The sequence below is a fragment of the Ovis aries genome, chromosome 3 (assembly GCF_016772045.2).
Source record: "Ovis aries strain OAR_USU_Benz2616 breed Rambouillet chromosome 3, ARS-UI_Ramb_v3.0, whole genome shotgun sequence".
NCBI lineage: Eukaryota > Metazoa > Chordata > Mammalia > Artiodactyla > Bovidae > Ovis > Ovis aries.
The window spans coordinates 99,182,947-99,193,713 of record NC_056056.1 but is presented as its reverse complement, the minus strand read 5'-3'; the positions used below and the strand labels follow the sequence as shown (position 1 = coordinate 99,193,713).

Sequence of the window (10,767 nt, the reverse complement as noted above, 5' to 3'; positions counted from 1 at the left end):
GGAAGGGGTCTTTAGGGGGATGGGCCATGTGTACACCTATGGCCGATTCATGTTGATGTACGGTGGAATCCATCACAATATTGTAAAGTAATTATAGTCCAAAAGAAAAAATTGAAGAAAGGCATTTGACAAAAATGACAATTTTAAAAGTGTTTTAAAGTTTGAATGCATTAGATCTAGCTACAGATACAATACAGCTTAGAAATATTTCTAAACACTGGTGAACTATTTAGTATAGCATTTTAGATGCTTAGGAAAAAATTCCTGTCACCAAAGCCATGTGAGTTTTCCTCATTTTTTTCCTAGATGGATCGCCACCCCATCATGGTTAGTTGTTGATATCAAGAAGGATAAATAGAGCTACTGTATTCATTTGATAACTTATTCTATTGATTTTAGCCTGAAAAAAAAAAACAAGTATTGCATGTTTCAGCATACCCACATAAACACATAACCAAGATGGGAAACGAAATTTTCTTTTCACATTCAACTCGCTAAATAAAGATAGTTCTCAAAATCTGTGTTCTAGGGACAGGTTAAGACTCTGCACTTCCAATGAAGGGGGTGAGGTTTTGATTCTTGGCCGAGGAACTAAGATCCTACATGTTCTGTGGTGCAGCCAAAAATAAATAAATAAAAGATAATTAATATTATAAAAAAGTCTGTCTTCTAAAATTTTGTATCTGTAATAATAAAATATACTCCCAATACTTTAGAATTCAAAATTAATCACTGATTTGACATTCAAGAATTTTATTGAATTCACAAGCAAAATTTGAGGTATAAAATTTCTTGATGTTTACTAATCTGTTGAGATACTAGCCCATGAAGGGGTCAATTCTTTCCAGTTGATTAGTGCCAAGATTTTTTTACAAAGCGACCTGAACATTAGTCCATAAATTTTGAGGAAAACAAAACAATTTATTCTATATTTGAATTAAATTTGTATTGGCTCTCAGGGAGAAAATAAAGCTCGTCCCTCAGATCAGTTGTGTCTTGGGACAAAATGGGGACTAGCAGTCTGATTAAGAGTCTGCAAACCAGAGGAAATTCTTTACCCACTTTGACTGGTTTTGATACCTCAACCACTTCACTTCTCCGATTCCGAGGTTTTAAGCTCCCAATGTGAAATTTGCTGTTAGCAAACTTTATATCCTTCCCACCCTCTCCTCCCCTCCCTGTGTCCGCAAGTCTTGCGACCCCATGGACTGTAGCCTGTCAGGCTCCACTGTCCATGGGATTTTCCAGGCAAGAATACTGGAGTGGGTTTCCATTCCCTTCTCCAGGGGGTCTTCCTGACCCAAGGATTAAACTCAGGGCTCCTGCTTTGCAGGTGGATTGCTTACCAGTGGATTCCTTACCATCTGAGCCAGCAGGGAAGCCCCAGTTATGAAGAAGGCTACAGTGTGCATTCTTCTGTAAGTTGGTTTTTTTTTTGTGTGTGTGTGTATGTGTGTGGACAGGGAGTCTTTACTTCTGGTGAGTAACAACTAGGAGTGAAATTGCTGGGTCATGGGGTAAAGCTTATCTTTATGAAAAATGTCAAAGGAGCGCTCCAGTGTGGTCGAGCATCGCTGTACCTCTACCAGCAATAGACGAGGGTTCCAGCTTTTCACAGGCTCCTCAGCATTTGCTCTGTCGGGTTGTCAAGTTTGGAGGTAGTAACTCCACTATTGGGAGTGAAGCAGTGTCTCACTGTGGCTTTAATTTGCATTTCCCTATGGCTGATGACGGTGAGTACCTTTTCATGTGATTTCTGGCCATTTGTATTCCTTCTTTTGTGAAATATGCCTCCCAAGGTGAGATGGATTTTTTGTTTTTGGAGGGGTTTTTTTTTTTGCCATTCTAAATTGTCTTCTTTAATATTTCTTGATATGAGTTCTCTTTTTTTTTTTTTGGTAGTGGTGGGTGGGGGGGACAGTGTGGGTTCTTAAGCTCCTTAGTTCCTCAACCAGGGATTGAACCCATGCCCTCTGCAGTGGAGGCACGGAGTTCTAATCAAGAAATTTCCTGAGTTCTTGATACATTCTGGATTCAACTCTTTAGTCAGACATATGTTTTATAAATGCTTTTTCTAAAAGTTCACTTTTTAAAATAAACAGACAAGTTTATATCATAAGCATTCTCTGGAATAGCTGTACCCAAACATTCAAGTGACACACGTATCAGGAAGTGACTGCTACAAGAATTTAGTGTTACAAAAAAAAAAAAACTATCCTGAAACTCAATAACTTAAGCCCATAAACCTTTATGTAACAACAATGGGTCCAGGTCGGTTGGAGTCAGCTGAGTTAGGCTGAAGTCACCTGAAGTACCCTGGCTGGGGGAACTCTGTTCCATGGGTCTCCCATTCTCCTCTGGAGCCAGTGGGTGAACATGGCCATATTCTCCTGGGTGAGGCTGAGGCACAAAAGGACTGAGAGAAACACGCACAGCCTCTTGAGTCTTAGACTCAGAAGGGGGTCATCTTCGCATCAATCTATTAATCAAAGGAGACCTGAGTCAGAGGTGGGGAAACTGTGTCTCCTGCCCGCAGTTAGAGACCTATGCAAAATCACGTGACAAATGGCACGGATACTGGGAGGAGAGGAGAATGAGAATAATGGGAATCTATCACAAGTGGCCCTAGTGGTAAAGAGCCTGCCTGCTAACGCAGGAGATGTAAGAGACGTGGGTTCGATCCCTGGGTCGGGGAGATGCCCTGGAGGAGGAAATGGCAACCCACTCCAGTGTTCTTGCCTGGGAAATTCCAGGGACAGAAGAGCCTGGTGGGCTACAGTCCACAGGTCATGAGAGTCAGACACAGCTGAGATTCAGCATACGTCACAAACAAGTAAATGTTGTAAGTTTACAAATGTGTTTTTAAGCACTAATGATAGAACGCAGGCATTTTAAATGATTTTTAGACGATTTTGCCTTCATGCACCACCTCACTGTTTGATTTTTCCTCTGTCAGACCAATTTATTTCCATTTAGTCTTTGGCAAATCCTAAAACAATTCACTTATCTAGGAATTCATGAATTAAAGAGCTATGTAGAACACTTCCTCTATGCTACAGCCACTGTATGCCAGGTTCTAGAATCACAGCAGTGAACCAGACAGGCAAGGTTTCTGAAATTCCGTAGTAGGGAATTCCAGTTCAACAGTATGTTACAGGAGCCCCCTGGAAGGGCTGTTTACCTGGATTCATCGCGTAAAGGGGTGTTTTTACAAAGAAAGTGACATCTAAGCCTAACAGGTAAGCGTGCGTTAAAAGACAAAGGTGGAGAAGACTGTTAGTATGTGCAAGCGGTGGTGGGGGGCAGGAAGACCTAGAAGTCAAAATGGTTGGATGTGGGACTTCCCTGGTGGTCCAGTGGTTAAGAATCTGCATGCCAACACAGCGGGGCCATGGGTTCGATCCTTGGTCCGGGAAGATCCCACATGCTTTGGGGCAATTAAGCCACAACTCCTGGGCCCACACTCTAGAGCCTGTGCTCCACAACAAGAGAAGCCCCACAGTGAGAAGCCCCTGAACCATCCCTGGAGAGAGAGAGCAGACCCTGCTGCTGCTAGTAGAGAAAGCCTGTGTGCAGCAACAAAGACCCAGCGCAACCAAAACAATTTTTTATAAAAATAGTTGGATGTAGCATGGAGGTTGAATGAAAAGGTCCCCGTGGCCGCAGAATGGAGAGTGGATTTCAGGTATGGAGAAACAGATGGCAGGCAGGCTACTGCGTTATCTAGGCCAGAGGTGGTGGTGGAAAACATGGATGGATGCAATAGGGGTGGGCAGAGATAAATGGCTTCCGGTGAGATCTGGAGTCACCATGAGGAGTCATGGAGCTTGATTCTATGTAGGATTAAAGGGGAGTGAGAAATCAAGCGAAATGCCAACATGTCTTAAGCAATCAACATATGGTTTTGCGTTTAATGAAACAAGGATTAGAGGGAAGTGTGCATACTTAGTGCTAAGGCGTGTCCAACTCTGTGGACCCTATGGACTGCAACCCACCAGGCTTCTCTGTCCGTGGGATTTCCCAGGCAAAAATACTGCAGTGGGGTTGCCATTTCCTCCTCCAGGGGATCTTCTCAACCCAGGGATGGAAACCAAGTCTCCTGCATTGGCAGGCAAATTCTTTACCCACTGAGCCATCGGAAAAGCCTTAGAGGAAAGGGTTACATGGAACTGATGGGAGGAATAGATAATAAACTTTATTCTAAAAATATTGAATTACTTGTGTTAAAAGATACATTAGTTGTAGTGGTAATAGTGTTAGATGCTCAGTTGTGTCTGACTTTTTATGACCCCATGGACTGTAGCCCACCAAGCTCCTCTGTCCATGGGATTTTCCAGGCAAGAATACTGGAGTGGGTTGCCGTTCCCTTCTCCAGGGGAAAAGATAACTTATTTTATCTTAAATTATTTTAAGAATTTATTTGAGCAAAACTGGACTCTAATCAGGCAACAGCCAGTCTAACAGATGGAAAGGCGCTTGGAGGAGGTGTACAGAAGGAGAGATTTTTATCGGTAGACAAGAGCAGAAACAAGGAAGTTACACCAGGCAAAAAAAAAAAAAGCGGGCTGGTTATGGCAAGATTCCTTTCCTTTAGGGGAATGGCAGGGTCTATTAGGCAGGTGACCTTGCTAGTGCTGGCGAGGTAATTTCTGAGGAACTGGTTTAAGATTCCATTTCTGGGAGAGCTGAAACTATCATTTAATTAAGTCTGGATCTGGTGACTTGGAGCTTAGATAAATGATTCTATTTGGGGCTATTGTCTTCTTTTTAATAACTGTGAAATATCCTGAAGGCATTGTTCTGCAATAGATATGAATCTGAGTTCCAGAGAGCATTTAGGCATGCATGCATCCTCAATTGTGTCCGACTCTTTGTGACCCCATGAACTGTAGCTCTGCCAGGCCCCTCTGTCCATGGGACTTCTCAGGCAAGAGTGGGTTGCGATTTCCTTCTCCAGGGGATCTTCTTGACCCAAGGATTGAACCTGAGTCTCCCGTATTGGTAGGTGGATTCTTTACCACTGAGCCACCTAGGAAGCCCAGAGAGTTTAGAGCTGTGGACAATTTATGTATCGCAAGATTGGCAGATTTACAATGGGGTGAGGGGGGAAACTTTCATGGAAAATACAAGAATAGGAGGACAGACTGTCAGTAATGCCTAACGCGGCTCCCAACTTCAGGAGCCGCGTTAGGCATTACCGACAACAGACAGATGAAGGAAGCTCAGCAGTTAAAGGACAGATGTAAGGATCTTTCCAGAGAGGCTAAGAAAGTGCCTCCAAACCCACAGGAGGAAAGATGCAGGGGAAGAGTGGACCCCTGCTTGGTTGGAGGGTGAGACTGAGTAGCCAAGAGCCAGGGCATCATCAGGACAGCAACTCTATAACAAGCCTCAGAGAATGAGATATGAACAACAAAATTTAGGTCAACATCATGGCCTGCTTCAGTAGGAAAGAGAAGATGGCTATGAAAGCCAGTCAACAGTTAATCTGGTGCAAGTGAGAGAGTTCGCACTGGTGGTTTCTAAGAAGGATAAAATGGTGTGAGGAGTAGGTGAATTACTATCCTTGAGATAAGTAGAGAAACTTTGAAAAAAAATAAAACAATACAAACTGGGAGAGAAAATTAAGAAAACCTAGTTAGAGTCCTGGCAGAATGAAGGGTCCAGGGATGGTGGGAGCCTTCGAATTGATCATGTCCCACGCCTTACTGGCTGTGCGGTTTTCCACCGCCATCTGTGGCCACATACAGAGAAGACATTTGGCTTCGCCCAGGCAAGAGTTTGCCAAGTGCAGTGTCTGCCAGAAGGACAATGCAGGGAGAGATTTGAGGACATTGGGTTTACTTTGCTCAATGCCAGCTTTTTTTTTTTTTAATTTTCTTAGAATTGATTTTAAAATTCAGAATTTATTATTTTTTTGATGCTACTCAAAAATAATCAACTGCTTAGTCCATGGTAAAGAAACAAAAATGGTTTTCCCATAACAATGCATGCTTACTCCTTCAATCTTTTATTCATAATTTTAAGTTTCTTTTCAAGTGACTTCAATGGATGCAATCAATTTATTAGCTTTTCTTATTCTTTATATCCAAAGATTATTTAGGAGTCAGGCAATTGTTAATCTGCATTTTTATAATGAATTTACTAATATAGAAATTCATTAAGCTAGAAAGCCAAGTAAATAGGATCGTCAACTTCTCAAAATTCAATATAAATTTACTAGCAAGATTGAAAATAAAATTCCTTTCCATAGAAATTTAAGTATAGACAGATGTTGAAGTATCGACTGTATAGATAAGAAATACCTCATGAGAAAGCCTCTATATTAATATGCTAATTGACCACTATACTTTCAAAATTTTTGAAAAAATTTATACAGATCAACAATTTACATGTTAATACATCTAACTAGGAAATATACGTTTTAATAGGCATCATTTCAACCACAGCCTTTCAGATCAAAATACAACCGTGACTGCTGAAGTGTTTTCCCATTTCCTGGGGTGTAAATGCATCTTAGGATAGAGACACTCTCAAATGTGGATGGAAAACATGAGGGTGCCATTACATTCAAAACTCGTGATGAAGCGTCTTGTGAAAAAGTCGTGCTTGTGTGTGGCTGCACATGTGCATGTGTGTGTGTGGGGGGGGTGAGTGCTCGAGTGCTTAGTGACTCAGTTGTGCCCAACTCTTTGTGACCCATGGACAGTAGCCCACCAGGCTCCTCTGTCCTTGCAATTTCCCAGGCAAGAACACTGGAGTGTATTGCCATTCCCAACCTATTCAACAGTTATAAAAGGTGGAATGTGGGTACTAGTAGAAGAATATGGGCCTATTTACAGAGACAATTATACGATCTAACAAAAAGATTTATAGAAATACGTTCTTGTCTTTTTGTTACAGCCTAACAGAAGAACTGGTTTTACGGCTTTGCTTGATGTCTGTGAATTAAACAACAGGTCTTAAGAACAGGTTTGTAACTGGTTCTTAAATAGTTAGAACTGGACTGCTCTGTGGGCATATTTTTCAAAAGTAAACTTACTCTTGCCTTGGGTTGAATATTCATGAGGTGAGTGAGCCAAATATTCCATACATTTTGATTGTCTTCATGCTCTGATGGCTCAGGCAGCAGGCAACACCAGTGATGAAACATGACTCAGCAATAAGCCAAATAATTTGTTCTTGTGAATACAGTCTAGCCACTACTTGTACATATCCTGTTTTTTTTTTTCTTGAAGTCTAATTTCCAGATTTTCCTGGTCATTTTACAAGCCTAAATCCTAGAATATCTTCTCTCTTGGGACCATAGCAAATGATGTTAATGAAATGAAGATGTTGAGAGTAATTAGAGCTCACTCTCCGACCAGCTGAAATAGACTAAAAACCCTGGAGCAGGTTAAATTTAGACTGGATCATGAAGAAAAGGAAGCGTGCCTCTTGTTTAGAAGGGGAGAAGTTACAGGGGTAGAGATGATAGATAGATGGATGGATAGATAGAGCGAGCTGGATATTGATATATTATCATCAGATGGAATCATTTAATTCTCGATACATGGCTTCAAGCAGAAGTGTGTATGTACACACGTGTGCATATGTACGTGTGCACACGTGTGTGAAAGGAAAGAAAGAGAAAGAGGAGGAGAAGAAGACAGAGGATTGGGGTGGGGAGGTTTTCTCATACACACCATGAGGAAACATGTGAAATGCGCAGGGGACCATCCCTGCCCACCCTGAAGAGTAATTCTAGTTTCTCTACCCTCTTTTGTGGAAATGCAAAGGGAAAGACAAAACACATCAAAATACGTGTGTGCTTACTCACTCAGTCGTGTCCAACTCTTTTTTGACCCCATGGACTGTAGCCCTGCCAGTCTCCTCTGTGGGATTTCTCAGGCAAGAGTATTGGAGTGGGTTGCCATTTCCTTCTCCAGGGGATCATCCCAACCCAGGGATCGAACCCAAGTCTCCCGCATTGCAGGCAGATTCAGATCCTGAGCCACCAGGGCATACAGAACCGATTTAAAAAATAAGTAAATTTAAGAATGTGTGCTTTACATTTAAACACAACTCCTAATATGGACCATACGTAGCATGAGAGAGTCAGATAGGGACGGGGAGTGACTGTTTTTGTTGGGGTTATATTGGAGGCCAGTCATGCATCATAAAAATTAAATGGAGAAGAGAACTAATTATGCAAGTAATTTAGGGGAAAAAGCATGATCATTGACATAACCATTTCTTTCCTTTTGCTTCATTCATCCAGATAATTTAAAATTTCAGTAGACCTGAAGTCTGAAAAATAGTAAGGATCTTATTAAGTGAGTAAATGCAGAGGAGAGGAAACGCAGGGTTGAGATTTCTTTTCTGTTTCCTCCTCATCCACAAGCATGGAGATTCTTATCACAGCTGACCTTTGTTCCCAAGGTTTACCACATGGGAACAGTTCTGCTTAGTCACCAAGGCCTCTTCTCTGCAGCTGTTTCGCTAAGCAGGGCAGGCCAGTCTGTGGGCGTCTGGAAAACACGACACGGAAGGCAGCAGGTGCTAGTGTCAGTGAAGCCCTGCCTGACTCTCCTGCTGAGAAGCCAGGCCACCCCTGAGCTAGGGTGTGCGTGTGTCTGTGTGTATATATATGTGTCTGTGTCTGTGTGTGTGCATACGTGTGTTGCAAAATAAAGTTTCTTATTTATTAAAGAGTTTAGCCTGATTTGGCCTCAACTTCTGAGTGAGCCTGTATTTTCATGGTGAATCAACAAGAGCTTTCCATAATTCTTTCTTTTCCGTTGGTCAGGAGAATGGACCAGGTTATCTTGCAGACCTGCTATCTGCGCTCAGTTGCTCAGTCGTGTCCAAGTCTTTGCGACCCTGTGGACTGTAGCCCACCAGGCTCCTCTGTCCATGGGATTTACCAAGCAAGAATACTGGAGTGAGTTGCCACTTCAGCCTCCAGGGGATCTTCCTGACCCAGGTATTGAACCTGAGTCTCCTGGGTCTCCTGCAATGGCAGATGGATTCTTTACCCCTGAGCCATGGGGCTTCCCTCTGCAGATTTGGGGATCAGAAAAATCATTTGTTTCTCTTCTCCTAAATCTCACTTACCTTGACAAACTCTCAGCTAACTTTTCCCCCCTTAAGTTTCATCTACCTTGATAAAAATATAGTATTTCAAAATGACAACTGAGTAGTGTGGAATCTCACTGTGAATTCCTTACTGGGACGTGGCACTGATATTTGCATCTGTCCGTGCATCTTGGGACCTCATTCGTTCTCTTCACCTGTAAATGCAGGTGTTGGAATGGAAAAAGATCGTGTGTGTGTGTGTGTGTGTGTGTGTGTGTGTGTGTGTGTGTGAAGTTTTCTCCACAGGAGGAAAATGTAGCTCTTTTTTTTCTCAGCTTCATCCTTTTCAGTCAGATGCCCACAGATTCATTTCTGAGAGGACAGGCATTGAACATGCTATTCCTTAGAAGTGGCTTATGGACATTTCACCTTCTTGGTCTCTTCCTCTGTTTCTTTAGACAGTCACACCCTCTGTAAGCGCTACTGAAGAGGCATCTGAGCCCTTGCCGCTTCAGGAATTCAGGTGGTGTCAGTTTACCAGCCGGGGTCACCTGGTCCATGCTCATCCCGTAACCACAAAGCACAAACATCTGGGAAACATCCCAGGCCAGCCTAATGTCACCGGCACGCCCTGCTGCACGCCCCCCCACCTCCGCCTCCATAGCTACAATTCATGTGTTCTTAAATCATTGTTGGAAGTCCTTTCTGCTAGCCTTTAACCTCCCGGATATTTAAACCATTAACTCGTTAGCTTAGTGACTGTATCAAAGTTTCCAAGTAGTTGGATGTGAATCCAAACAGAATTTAATATGGAACTCAAAGCCTGAATTTAAACCTTAGCAGACCTGAAATTGTCTAGTTTAGAACTAAAATAATTTTTTTAGTTGTAGAGCCAACAGGATCTAACCGTTCTTGATGAACAGTACCTACGGTTTCAAAGGGAGATGCAGTACATGGTATAGACAATTATACCCTCCACCCCCATTATTTTTATTTCCTCGTGACTATTTCCATAGTGCCTACATAATCAAAATATAAAAGTAAGATTACAAGTTAATTTTGAACCACTGAAAATTTAAATCCCTTGGAATCATAAGGACAAAAATTTCATTTCCTATCTACACTTGAGAAGGAGTTACAGCTCCGCTCGTTCAGACTGGGACCCTCTGGGTGAATGGAATGAAGATTCTCTGAATGTATTAATAGATTCCTGTTTCTTTCTGGGAGTTGTATAGGACCCAAGTATCCAGTATGGATGGTCATCAGGCATTGCATCCTGTGATACAGAGACTCTTGGGGCTGGCAGGGACCTCCATGAACCATGGAGGAAGGACAGCCCCATTCATTCGGTGTGCACTCTTTGCAGACACAGGCCAGGTGCTGGATCACACATTTTCCCATCAACTCTGACAGCAGTGGCTATGGTTGACGATATTACTTCAATAGCATGAGTGAAGAAATATAGAAATTGAGCCCCGGGAAGCAGCAGAAATCCGTGTCCACATAAGGATGCCCACGAATACCATTCACCTGCATGATAACTACCGTGTTTTCCTTACCATTCATTCATTGCGCCTGTGTAGCATCTCTTTTCTCAACTAAATTCTAGGATAAAAAGGTACTCATACCTAAAGAACAATTCAAGACAAAAATATGGTAAGTATAGGTTTAAAATTTAAGTTGAGTCATCAAAGGAATAGTAATAATAAT

General features: G+C 42.2%; 1 long non-coding RNA gene across 1 annotated transcript; it reads left to right on the top strand.

Annotated features, from left to right (window-relative positions):
- The first annotated feature begins 1,326 nt into the window (after positions 1 to 1,326).
- LOC132659597 (uncharacterized) lies at positions 1,327 to 9,174 on the top strand. The gene is made up of 2 exons (XR_009600176.1): positions 1,327 to 1,418; positions 6,904 to 9,174. It is a non-coding gene; the product is annotated as an uncharacterized LOC132659597 (long non-coding RNA).
- Positions 9,175 to 10,767: the final 1,593 nt, after the last annotated feature.